Below are 14,407 nucleotides of genomic sequence, written 5' to 3' on the forward strand. Positions count from 1 at the left end.
CCTTTAAAAGAGTTAATGGATGCTTTAAAGGAACATTTTGAAAATAAACAGCATGGATTTCCATCATTCCATCCTTTCTATTCTCATGGAGCACAATCAAACGGGACAGGCTTTGTATATTTTTGGAACCCATTACCAAGACAGACTTAAGGTCATGCACCAGAAAGAACTCACCCACTGTGAAAAGCTCTAAATTAGAAGCCAAAAAGTGCGTGCACATCTTATGCAAAGAGCTTCAACTGAAATCTTATTAAGCAGTCACTGAAACAACCCCTTAACAGATAAGAGTGTAGAAACATAAAAATATGTTTTTTCCCTTTACATTTAAAATGGAAATAAAATTAAATTCAATTAGGCTGCTTTTCTGCCCGTGCTAAAAAGAGCTATTTGCATCAGGAAACAGCCCTACATACCTTGATAACAATCACATTTAAGATTTAATTGGACTTCCTTACTTCTGTCACCAGACCTTCCTGCAGCTTTGATGCTAAAAGAAACACTTATCTATTACATCTCTGCTCCGGCCTGCCATGCTTTTAAGAATGTATACCGCTGCTAGCTAAGACTAGGTTTTTTATTGTAAAAGCAAAAAGACAGAAGTTGAAAACTTTCAAAGCAGAGCATGCTGCAAGACAGGACAGAGGCTGTAATTCTCAATAGACTAAAAGCTGATTTTCAGTTAGAGTAAAGTAGAATATAGATAGTATCAGGTGTGAGTAAAAAATCAACCTCAAATCCAAACTTCCTCATTTCCCCAGCCAAGTAAAAGATTTAAAACGTTGCAAACTATGGGTTGATGACAAACTTTACCATGTCATACGTCTCTAGGAAGGCTCTTCACCTAAATCACAGATACATCAAGATACTTGTTTTTCTAGGTCTTCAGAGACCCAAAATAACATAAAAAAAAACATGGTAATATTTTTTAAAAAGAGAAGTTCAGAATGCTCACCACTTTATGTAAATTGTTAAATGAATTAGATTTATTGGTAACTGCACAGCCAAATTCAAAACCTGAGTGACTGCCAGATCTCTACAGCACTGATTTATTCCTTTTCTCTTATCTATAGATCTTTTCAAGATCTATACAAGATCCTGGAGCGAAAGGAAAAACAAGTAAGAATTGCTTGGTTCAAAGAATGTACATTATCATGTTGTTTGATGATCCTTGTACAGGTTCAAAAGAAATTTTAGAGTGTTAAAAGCTATCAGTTTTTATTTCCTTTTGATTTTTAATTAAATCAAACAAATATCTGTTTGTAACCTGAGGGCAGAATTTCACATTTAAATTTTATGTTGTAGGAACAAAGGAAAATTTTTAAAGAGGAATCCTCTGCACACCAGAAGATTCTTAATCTATACAAAAACAGTAAAATTGACCTAAAACAAGATACTGCTGGAAATACTGTACTTAAATGATCGTACCTAGTACTACTAATTTATTTTAAATCACAGTCGATATTTTTAACTAGGAACACAAAATAAAATCATGCAAACAAAACCAGAGGAACCAGCGTGATGTTTATTAGTTTCCAAAAATACACGGTATTGTTAAGAACTTTTTCCTCCACTGTATAAAAGGATGCTTGGTTATTAGGTAACTGTTTTAGCTGTATGTACTGTGAGTTTTCTCATGTTCGGTGGCAGCTATGATAAATTATCCCCAGAAACTAGCTGCATCCAAGCTTGACTTAATGTTGTGCATATTTTCTCGACGTTGTTTGGTATAAACGTTTGCCTCTCCTTTCTGTAGTCGTCGCCTCAGAGCAGACTTCTGCTGTTTTGTCAGCTGACGTTTTATCTTCCTTTTCACCAGTTCCTACAAATAAATAAACAATTCAGTATCAGAAGTTTTTGAACATCACTTAGTACTAACATTACCATAATGATACTGTATTCTCAGTACTAACATGAACATGTGGTAGTGAACCTGTCGAGAAGACCACCATGCGCTGAGCAGCTGGTGATCCACACCAGGGTTAACTCGAGTTTGCCCAGGCCTGCCCTGTGCTGTGCTGCCCATACTGTGTGGCCCCAGAACCCCCTGTGGGGCTGCACAAATCCCTTGGCCTGGGGCAAACTCAGCCAGCTTCTTGGGACAGAGGAGCCTGCAGGCAGCTTTCGCCTGGTTCCAGTGATTACCACTGCTCTGTGGTCTTGCCTTTATCTAACAGAGCAGAAAGAAGTTATAATAAGAACTTCACCTCTTCTCAACAGCAGAAATTGAGCAAGCAGAGTTGTTTCTTTGTAAGAAAATCATGTAATTATCTCAACTGAGTGAAAGGGGAGAACCTCTGCTACAGACAAGGTCTACAGTATAGCTATGTGGTTTGGAGTCAGGGTCAGGGCTCTAGCATTTGAAGGGGTGTACGATCACCTGTGCTATTTTTTTTTTCTTTTAGCGTTAGCTCTAATAAAAAGCATCTTAGGTGATATCTTGCAGAGTTTAGGTGCCTTTCATTCAGGAATCATAATGAACCAGTACTTTTCAGTGCAAAACATATGCCTTCAGCAAAAATGATAATGTCCTGTGCTTGGAGATTTGACAAACATCTTGTAAGTAGAAAAAGGACCAAGAGAGTTTGCTCCAGCACAAGGAGAGATCTCCTTGTCCTTATCACAACCCATGAATATTTTTTACGTCATCATGTTTTCTCCCCCTTTTTCCACCTGAGGACAGGGCTAAGAGAAGCATGGAGGAGCTGAGGTACCTGCTGGTGCAAAATTACCCCACAATCTAGTAACATTTCTTTTGCATTTACCCCAATTTCTCTTGCCTTGTTTTTTGTTTATGATACTGTCAGCACATTAAGTAGTAAGTTGGTAGTTAAGTCAGGAACCAGAAAGAATTCTTTTGGCACTGTTTAAAAACTGCTGTGACTAATACAACTAAATTTTGCAAATACAAGGTAGTAAATAAATCCAGGTACCCAATGCTGATTTCAGTAAGAATGCTGTAGTAATTACATAGTATTCACCTGAATAGTAGTTTCCTAAGCTTTACCACATGCAGGTTGACTATCAAAAATGTGAATAAAAAGAGTAGTATAAGATCTGTCTTTCTTTCCTCGGAAGCTTAGCAGAACTCAGTATTTAAACAAGAGCATTTTGGAAATTAAATCTGTGAATGCTCTTTAAAAATATTCCAAAAGGAAAAGCTGGTAAGAGGAAAGCTGGTAAGAACTAGTTTAAACTGGGCCACTGATGTTTTTCTTCTGTCAGTAAGACAATTGTCATCCTCTGCTTTTTATAGGCAGAGCTCTGAAAGAAGGCTTCTCTACTTCTCCCACTTCAGTGGACAGATGACTTCCTTCACAGTTCATACAAGGCTCGCTAGAAGAAACTTTGCAATACAAATACCAGATATTTTCACTATGCAAAAATGTAAATTCACAAAATACTACTGCTCAACCACAGCATGCAAGTCTCACTAGTCTCTCCATCATCCTAAGCCTGACTGTCAGCAAAATGAATAAACAAATCTATCATTTATTATTTAAATTTTTGCATAGTTTACATTATTTCCTATAATTAAATTGCAGCAGTCCCTACAAAGATTTGTACAAGCACAACAAGACATTTTATTTTGTCTGGAATAGCTTATTGTCTGTAACTCATAAGGCTTTCTTTTTGGCACAGTCACCCAGCTATGACTGCACCTACTGCTATTACTGCTATTGTTTATACATGCCCATATGAATTCCTTCTGTGTGTTTAATCTGGAAACCTGCTTATGTTTTAATGTGTTTCTTCATTGAGAAAGCTATATAAACAACAGAGAAGTGCTAGAAGCAGTAACAGGCATTGGCTCTAAGCAGCTCAGTGGGTCTTACTGCAGTGCCTTTTGTGTTTTTCGTTTTGCAATCACGTTCTGATGTTACAAATAGCTCATCATGCATATCCTTTCTTTAGTTCTAGTATTCAAAAGTTCAAATAAGATTTAACAATGGGCAGAAACATTTTACTTAGCGTAAGAGCATATAAATGGAAAGATTACACAAAGTAAATTGACACAGGATGTTTATGTGGCTGAATCTCTTGAAAGCTGCTTCTGCTTTTATCTTTCTTTTAGAACAGAATATTAGGTACTTAAATGCCATTTGAATATTTTAACAAGTTTGATGTGTCTGCCTACAGAAAAAACATGTGTTCGCTAAACAATCTGGAAGGTTTCTACAGTGAGTGACCACTGCTACCACCTACTGGTGTACAGAAATATAATTTCAAATAGGGATCTATAGGCGATTCCAAAAGAAATCCTACACGTTTAGGTTAGCAAACTGAAAGGGAAAAAATATGTATCGCATGGATCAGAAGCCAGGCAATTCCTAGCATTTATCCTAGCATTTATCCTAGCTCTTCTTTACTTCATTTCATAATTCAAGGCTAATTCTTTTTCTCCTTAATAAGGCACCAGGCCATGTCCTACAGTAAGAACAGGGATGACTAACAAAAGTCTCTCTTTCCTTCACACGAAGTCCTGTAAAAGTCTTGCACAACTTGCAAACATGCTGTTCCCTAACACATTTATTTATGCATAAAACTGGCCTTTCTTCCATTTAAAATTTAGACACACTCTTTAAAATGTGATAGAGGTAGCCATACTGGATAGTATACTGAGTAGGGATGAAGAAAGATGTAAAATTCTGCCACAAAGTATTGATTTATGTAATGCTGAAAGTCAAATTCATATTGCCAAAGACACCATGACTACAATGAATTCATATCTATGTTTCAGAAATGTGGTAAGAGATGTGTTAAAAAGACAGATGAAAAAAGGCCAAGTTAAATCTTTACTCACGCATGCAAATTTAAAATACAAAAACATTAATTATGGGCAACAGAATTGATTTCTAGCAACAGAAATGAAATTAAAGTTGCTAATGCCGGAGTAGAGCTTTTGTGAAAGAGCAAAGAACAACACATGAAGTACAGCACTGGATATAATTCACTTGTAAACATGTAGAAAGCATCAGACCTATTTTCTGTGAACATGGAACTACAAACCAAAGATGTACATAGTAGTAATCAATTAAAGACATTTACTGCTAACTAGGTATTTGTAAAAATATCTTCAACAGCTACGTCCTAAGATGGTATCAGAGTAAACTAGACAGTAGCAGTAATAATTACCGGTGGAATGGTTGAACAGCTCCCAACACTGCTGGCTGACGTACTTTTAGTTCTTGTTCTGTGCTCCGCAATATGAACCATACTGTCTTCATTTCTAAAATATGTAAATTAATGTTTTATTCCATTCAGTGAGCATCATGTTTCAGTCATTTTTTTGATATACAATCAAAAGTGCTAGCAGAACATTTGAGTACTACAGAAAGAACATTTACATTTGAAATATTAACACTAGTTCAAAAAACACATTTTATGACAGGAAGGATTATAGTGCAATAGCCACATACATACTACACAAAGTAGTGTAAGAAAAAGAAGCTTCAGAACACTAAAAAGATTAATTCAGATTCTGTACATTGCCTAGGCGTAGAATTTCATGAAAAAGGAAAAATTCAAAAAGAAAACAGGGTATATGAACTTTATATATGCATTCAGGTACATGGGGAGCTTGCAAACTAATAGTTTGAATTTTATATAAGAAGGGGTTAGCTTAAAGGTAAGAAGGAATTTCCAAGTGTGTCAGTAAAGGCATTAAAAGCCACATGGTATGACGTTCAGTAAAATATATTTGAATAATATATTCCAAAGAGCTTGTTCTTGCTAATTTCAGCCGAATGAGGGGCAGAGGCTGAGAAAGAGCACTCTAATTATAAACTCACTTGTCAAAGCTACTTAGCAGCAGCAGCGTTTTAATATAAAAAAAAACTTTTACTCACATTATTACTAGAAATAAAGAAAAAAGAAGAAAATTTCACCACACCACTAGACAGTAAATATAAGTATTTACCTGTAAGGTCTCAATTCCTTATTTAAAGTTGACAAGTCAACCAGATCAGGGCATTCATCGTTGTCCTTATCACTGCTGCCCTCTGTCTGATTTTCAGCAGCATTGTCAGGTATTCTTTTGTGCTCAGAAAAACCAAGTGCACAACTCTCTGCATCTTCACTGGACTTCGAAAGCACAGGCTGCCCTTCAACCTTTTCTAAGGCTGAACTCAACTCTGACATACTCAGTCCTTGTGAATTTTCACTACTTTCTGTGGCTTCAGCATCTTCACTGTGATAACAAGTCTTCAGAGGTTCTGCTTTCAGAAACCACTTCATATATGAAGTCTGCATTGTTTTCTTTATCTTGGCTGAGGAAGTTGGCGTTACTTTCAGCATCTTCTACAAATTCCCTCTCCTCTGTTGTATGATCATCCTCATCAGAGCACTCTGGGAAAAGCAGCTCATCATCTTCCTGCATTTCCTTTGTATAACCACTGGCAGCAATCTCTATGTCAAGAGAACTCTCTCTCCTGAAAGAAATAGAAGTGAGCTTTCTTTTAATATATCAAATCATTATGCTGTATTTTGGATTAAAAATACTATCCAGTTAGACTATAATTACCATGCTATTAACAAAAAGAGTATACTCCATTGGAACATAGGTAACATATTACAGTGCAGGGCTTTGGGTAGTTAGCAGAATGTAGCCTGACAGAACCAGACTTTCATACAAGATGATTCCATCTTCATAATCAGCACTTACTGAAAGCAAACAATTTGATTTTAACAAATATAATACTTAAATTATGCTTGTGCAAACAGAACGATGAAGGACATGTTGACACACACACAGACAATTCCCCTTTGAGAAAGGGCTCAGAGTGATATAAAACCCTTTTAACTGAATCAGCTTTGCTCTTAAAATATGTGAGAAAATTGTTTGCTTTTCAAAAGGGACAAACTACAGTAGGAAAATTTTGAAGATAATATTTGAAGAGGCGGTCACCACATGTACTAGCATTTTGAAAATTAAATTTAAAATTAAAAACTAAGTTAATACTTGATCCCCCAGGACTGTTAACCATGGTTTTAAGAGTCAGAGAAACTAATTCTGCGTCACCGTAACATTTACGGCATTTGGATGTATCTCTTTCCCCTAGCTGCAAGAGGTAAGACAAAGGAGACAGCAGATTTTAAGACGTGCTTCAGTTTTTGGAAACCACTTTTAGTAACTGCCAGTGAAGACAGTATGGATCCTTTTTACTGTAAGAATGACAAAAATATTTCAAATTGGCTCTTTTTCCCCCTGTTCACTTCTAAAATCATCTCTCAGAGGCATCCATTTTTCTCAGAAAACCAACGTAACTACCATAACATGGGGGAATTACGAGTCAGCTGGCATTTTTTACCTGATATCTTGGAATGATGGGAAGAGCTCACTCTCATAGTTGAAGCGTTTCTTAAAAAACTCCTTAATGCAGTTAACATCCCTGTCAAAATACCTGTTTAAAAAATACAGAATTGTAAAAATGCAATAATCAAGGAAATTAAGTCTACTGGTATGACAAACTTTTACTCTACTTTCTTGCCTTTTATTTGAATATTAATAACCATCAGTGACTCGAAGTGAGAAAGTACACGTGTAGGTATACATACATAAATGCAGATTATTTCTATTCATTTCTTAATTGAAAGAAATAATATTAACTGAGAAGCAATTAATTACACATTTATCCTAAGGAGATTTCTACTCATTCATGAAACAAATTGCATTTGTAATGTATGGTGAAAACAGTAGAAAAAGAATTTGAAGCAGGCTTATGAAAACAAATCATGGTTGACTATTTGTTGTTATCAGCACTTAACTGGTTTATTTTGCATACATCATTTGTACGTACCATTCAGCATTTGGATGTGATGTTGATATCATCTGAGGGAAATCAATCATAGTGACATGATCATCATTATCCAGTATGAGATTAACTTCATTGAAATCCCCATGAATCAAACCATGATTGCCAAGTTTTACAATTAGATCCATTAATTCACTGTAGACAGCAGCAGGGTCTTCGATGTGGTGTACTTGGCATCTGGAAAGTTAAATAAAAAAGAAAATATCCTGAACCCTGAAGGAATTAATTTAAAAATATAGACAAGGCATATGAGTTACATCTGAGAGAATGACAGGGTCACAATTTGAGTCGTAAGGGATCTCCAGAGGTTACTAGTCCAATACTCTGCTCATAGCTATGTCAATTCTGAGATTAGATGAGACTAATCAGAGCTCTACCAATGCGGGCTTGAAAGTTTCCAGGGATGGAAACATACTGTGCAATCTCCACCACACTGCCCTCATGGGGAGAAAGCTTCTCCTATCTCCAGGTTAAATCCCTCGTTTTAACTAAAGCCCTTTGTCTCTTGTACTCCTATCAAACACGATGGTTATGCTGCCTAATTTAAACAATGGATCAGCGAATTTTTATGTCTGGATTGTTTTAGGTAACTTAGGTCTTCTTGTATTCAAATGCCATTCAAATGTCTCACAAAAAAGTGTTTTCAAGACTAAGCTGGGGATAAGGCAAAGCCAAAAAAAAAAAAAAAAAAAAAGCTTAAAGCACTCCAGAATATACTCCAGCATAAACTCCAGAATAAAAGCAAAGTATATGTTTTGCCCCAAAAGTGCGCAGAATAGACATCACCTTATTTTTACAAGCAGAATAAATAGGCAGCTGTCTTATTATACCAGGAGCTGTCAAGAAGCCGTCATTTACAGCTAATTTGTGATATATTTTGGCCTGAATGCAACACTGTAGTGTTATGAGAACATATCAGTTGCACATACAAACAAAACACAATGGAATTCAAGCAGCTCTGTAATAGGCTGCTGTTGAATATTTTCATATTAACAGCAAAATTAATTGGTGACATTTCTTATAGCCAGAGGTCTGTATCATAAAATATATCATTTGTTCTTTGAATCTGGAAGTCATCTAAACTGGTATCTTCTGAGATGCTGATCACCTGAAATAATTTCTCATCTAGTACAGCATCTCCTTCAGGAAATGCTTAGTTAAAATTGCAGAACTGGGATAGCATGGTAAGCCTCACCTGCAATGCCCACATGTAACTTTAAAGCTTTCTGTCTACAGGACAGATGTGGAACTATTTAACAAAGGCGGGGAAACGGGATAGAATAAAGTCTTAAAAGGCACTTCTTCAATGTAACTCTTCAACTGTATACTTTGGGATTAATTACACTGAACCTTTGTTACTGTACATTATATAGAGTATCAAATAGCTATTTTGCATTCTGCTATGGAAACAAAACAAGCCATTCATTCACATACAAAATTCAACATTTTTTCATGTTTCTGGATGTTGAAAAACTGAAGAAAAGTAATCTTCCTTGAGCAAAAAACAGCGTTCAATGCACACAAATACATAAAATAAAAAATAAAACAAACAAAAAACAAACACCCCCCAAAAAAATCAACACAGAAGTTCTACAATGGCAACTGTACAAGTTGTAATCCTACCTGAATCTTTACCACAACATGGATCATGAACTGGAGCTCAGAACGTGGAGGATACACAACTCAATACTGAATATTTGATATACTGAATATATCAATATTGAATATCATTGAATAAATAACATATAGAACATAAAATTTCTGTGTAGAAAATGGTTGTAGCACTAACCTCTGTATCACATTGCTCCTCTGATGTATTCCGTACTTAAAAAAAAAAAGTCTATTTCCACCAGTCTTTTTGGACAAAGAGAGTATGTTTTTAGTTTTCCTTCTCTCACAAATTTCTCCAAATATAATGAAGCAGAACCCTAGCCATTCTGGGCCTGACTTTATTCATGCTTTATTCAGCATGATCAGAACTGACTCACACAATAAGGAAAAATGTCATCCCTGCTGTCTTACTGAACCTATCGTTGTTAGGGTTTCTGTAAAACAGACTTCAAGCTTCCAAACTTACTAAGGGTAGCCATCAAGGAGTTCCATAATAACTGCGTGCCTGTTGTAGTCTACAGGTTTTGGAACAGGAAATCCTCTGTCATACAAAGCCTGGAAAGAGACAACATATTGAAAAAATAAAAGATAACCATTAAGAAAACATTACATACCTGACAAACTACAACTATAAGATAAGCAGTTAAGCACCATTGCGGAAGCAGCATCCTACACATTATTCAACTGCTAACTGTAAAAGTCAAATCATGTGCTTAAGGAGGAAGAGCAATCTGAACTTTCACTACTAACTATGCTTCTGTATTTTCCAGAGTTTAGTTATCCTGCAGGTGGCAGGAAAACACAACGGGATAGAAAAACAGCAGAATCGTATCTGGTCTGTTAGCTTAAGAAACCACCAGCAGATAATTGGGAATAGGGTGTTAGAAAAAGGGTCAACAGTTCTTGTAAATACAGTTTGGCCTGGTCAGGTAATCCACACTCAGTCTCAGTAAGGCAAAAGTTTCTTCTTAAATATTAATATCCAGTATTACACTACATTAAAGATTAACTAAAGGTAGGCCATAGTATTTTGTAGCTCTGTTAGCTTGCTCTAACCATATTTACCAAATCATTCACTTGATTCACAGAATGGCTCAGGTTGGAAGGAACCTTAAAGACCACCTGGTTCCACCCCTTCTGCCATGGGCAGGGACACCTCCACTAGACCAGGCTGCTGAAAGCCCCATCCATCCTGGCCTTGAACACCTCCAGGGATGGGGCATCCACAGCTTCTCTGGGCAGCCTATGCCAGTGCCTCACCATCTTGAGCACAGAATTTCCTCCTAGTATCTAATCTCAATCTACCATTATTTTAATTTAAAACTGTTACTCCTTGTCCTATCACAACACTCCCTGAAAGAGTCCCTCCCCAGCTTACCAGTAGGCCCCCTTAAGTACTGCAGGCTGCTATTAGCATTCCCTTAAGCCTTCTCTTCTCCAAGCTAAATAACCCTGACTCAGCTTTTCTTCACAGGAGAGGTGCTTCACCTCTCTGATCACCTTTGTGGTCCTCCTCTGGGCCCACTCTAACAGCTCCACATACTTCTTGTGCTGGGGGCCCCAAACCTGGATGCAGCACTCCAAGTGGGGCCTCACAAGGGCAGAGCAGAGGGAGACAATCACCTCTCTCCACCTGCTGGCCACTCCTCTGTTGATGCAGCTCAGGAGGCTGCTGGCCTTCAGGGATGCAAACAAATACTTCTGGTTTATGTCAAGCTTTTCATCCACCAGAACATCCAAGTCCTTCTCTGCAGGGCTGCTCTCAGTGTGCTCTCCTCCCAGTTTGAAACTCATCGCTTACAGACCTAACAAATACTCTGTAATTATGTTTGTGGAAGTGATCCAAATTGACAAGACTAAAATACTAGTAGATACTTCACGAATTTTCCCTAGCATATAGTCTTTCCTAAGACAAGGTTAAGTGAAATGGCGATAGTTTATTCACTGCCTTTATTAAGACTCAGATGACTGGACAGCTTCACCTGAAATTTTATGGAAATTGCTTCAGTTCCATTCGACTTCCATGGCAAAGTTTGATTTTGTCACTTGAAAGTATACAAAATGCATCAGCACTGTCATTCTCTGAAATGTATACTTTAAGTCCACTAAAAAAAACAAATAAAAAGCATACATCCTAACATATACTGCAAATATGAAGTGATGAGAAGATAATCTGAGAAGTACATTCCAGACTATTACATCGTTGTTAATATGGTGCAAACAACCACCTACCTTCATGTAGGCAAACTCTTTCATTGCTGCTAGCCGGGATAAATACAGCCATGACATTTTGTGCCTGTGCTTATGGTAGTCACGCTTATTTTTCAGGCTGCGAAAGGAAGTTCTTCCAAGCCTGTGCAATTTCATTGCAAACTGCTGCTCGTCTTCATTTGCAACAATATAAATATCTAGGAGAAAAAACAGCAGCACAGATCTGAGAAATGGTATCTGACAGGTATATAATGCAACAGTGCAGTGAGAAATCGGTTACTTGACTTCTTGTAACTGCTATTTCTGGAATAGCAAAGTCTACTACACTTCTTTTAACAGAAAAGACAACCAAATTTGTATATTATGTATTACAAATCTGAACAAGAAGAAGTCATTGGTGAAGAGATTATGCTGCTCCACTAGTAGAATATCATAGAATCATTACGGTTGGAAAAGACCTCCAAGATCATCTGGTTGAACCATCCATCTGATCTGAAACATATTTCAGACTAGGGGATAAGAAGTAACTTAATGGCACACTAGAAAAGACTTCTCTTGACTGGACAGAAAACTCAAGGTACCTCTTACTTTAAAACAGTGTTAGCAATTGGCTATGTTTCATTTTTACCATTTGTCCCCAATAATCCTCTTTTTTTTTTTCGTCCTTTTTTAATGACAAAAGACATGCTGTGCCAAATTACAATCAACATATGAGCATGAGAAACCAAGATAGCACTCCAATAGTTTGGACTGTATATTACTTTTTTTTTTTTTTTTAGGTGGGATGAAACATTTGATGTTAATCTTTTTGACAGAAGGCTTCAAAATTCTTTGCAAGTCACAAGACAACTGTCACCTGTTTGCAAAATACCTTTTAAGGAACCATCCAAGAATTGTACAAAATGGTCAAAGTGGAACAACACTTGTGAAAAAAATCAGATGTAGTCAAGACTCACACAGAACTTGAAGTGACCATAAATTTTGGTGTTTGATAGATTAACTGATATGACTATCCAAAGGTAAATTCACCAAGTTTCCAACAAATTAACAAAAATACAGACCCATTTCTTCTAAAAAAAAAAATTATATACTGAAAACACTTTTTTAAATTACCTGATTCTTTGCCAACACCCATCTGGTTTCCAACAGAACTGATGACTTGCCGGGAAGACAGAGTTCTCAAGGCAAGGTAATCATATCCTGCATTAGTTAACCGATAGCCCTGGACAGCTAGGAAAAAATAAATTACACAACATTTCATTCCATATTATGCATGTGTTTCTTTTAAAAGAAGTTTCATTTTGGTCTCTTTTTTTTTTTCCTGCTTATGGTACACAACACTCAAATAGTATTTTCACTGTTGGCTAGTATCAACCCAACTTGACAGTAAGTTTAAATTCGTGCAAGCCTTTTGAAAACTAACTGGATAAAAAGCAGACATTTTGTTAGCCCCTTGGTAACGCAGGCAGTGACAATGGTTCAAATTGCATAGGATTACTTTGAAAGATGATTACTTAGGAGACACGGCAAGGATTCAGGATTGTTTCAAAGACCTAAACCAAACCTTAATGGTCTGAAAAACGGAGACAAAAAGGAGATGAATTTCATGAAGACTCCCACATTGTGCTTGCAAAGCCAGATGCAAGTGCAAGACTAAAGGAAATCCAACACTACTAACAGAATGGGACAGAATAAATACTACTTTAGTGATTGTTCCTGACTGGCTGAAGGTATAAGGCTTTTGCAGTCCGCTCCAGTTTGTCTGCTGTAAGACTGTAACACATTTGGGCTGATCCCTATGTGAACTTAAATACTACCTTAGCTAACAATTATTTATTTTATCCACGAATTTGGACGAACGAATCCATGAATTTCAGAAATCACCAACACCATTTGTTGCTGAAGGAGTTCACATTCCCCAGCTAGCCCCAAGGCGAGACGGGGCTCACAAACGCCCCGGATACCCGAATGACCAAGCTACCGCACTTCTGTGGCGCTGAAGAACCGGGAGGGCCGGGAGGAGGCTCCCAGCGCAGGCCCCACACTCACTTTTGGTCCGCTCGTAGGCCAGGAGCTTGTGCTTGGCCAGCTCCCGCAGCACCTTGTTGCAGCCGCCGTGCTTCAGGCTGGCGATGGGCGCCACCAGGCTGCCAGGCACGATCTCGTGGTTCTTCATGCCCATCTCCACCTGCCGGGGGGCGAGAGGGAACGGTCGGCGGCATCAGCGGGGAGGGGACGGGAGGGGAGGGGGGGAGCTGCGCCTTGCCTTCCCTTCCCTTCCCTTCGTTCCCTTCCCTTCCCTTCCCTTCCCTTCCCTTCCCTTCCCTTCCATTCCCCTGTCCCCGTCCCGTCCCGTCCCGTCTCACCGCGGTGAGCACCCTGAAGTGCTGCCCGCTGAGGTACCGCAGCACGGCCATGTTCAGCTTCCCCATGGCGGCCGCGCCCGCACCCCCCTCACAGGCCTGGCCGGCCTCACGCGGACGCACCGCGCATGCGCACGCCCCCCTCTCCCCTACCTCGCCCTACCGGCGGAGCCTGTTTTGGGTCCTGGCAGCTACATAGAGACGCGTGTCCTCCGATGTATCTTCGCATACCGAGCCGGTAGCAAAGTCACTTACAACTCAAAATAGAGACAAAACAAGCCTCTACGAATCGAGACAGAATAAGCCTTAAGGTGATGGCTTAACCCCTCGCTCTACTCTAAAAGAGTTAATGGGGTTGCATGTGTATCTGCCCAGACCGATCCAGTGGGAACACCACCCACGGCACCAGAC

At 38.4% G+C, this 14,407-nt stretch overlaps 1 pseudogene; it reads right to left on the bottom strand.

The window, feature by feature from the left end:
• Positions 1-1,501: 1,501 nt before the first annotated feature.
• LOC139998627 (serine/threonine-protein kinase RIO2-like) lies at positions 1,502-14,133 on the bottom strand (annotated as a pseudogene).
• Positions 14,134-14,407: the final 274 nt, after the last annotated feature.

The sequence above is a fragment of the Anas platyrhynchos genome, chromosome 39 (genome assembly GCF_047663525.1).
Source record: "Anas platyrhynchos isolate ZD024472 breed Pekin duck chromosome 39, IASCAAS_PekinDuck_T2T, whole genome shotgun sequence".
Taxonomy (NCBI): Eukaryota; Metazoa; Chordata; class Aves; order Anseriformes; family Anatidae; genus Anas; species Anas platyrhynchos.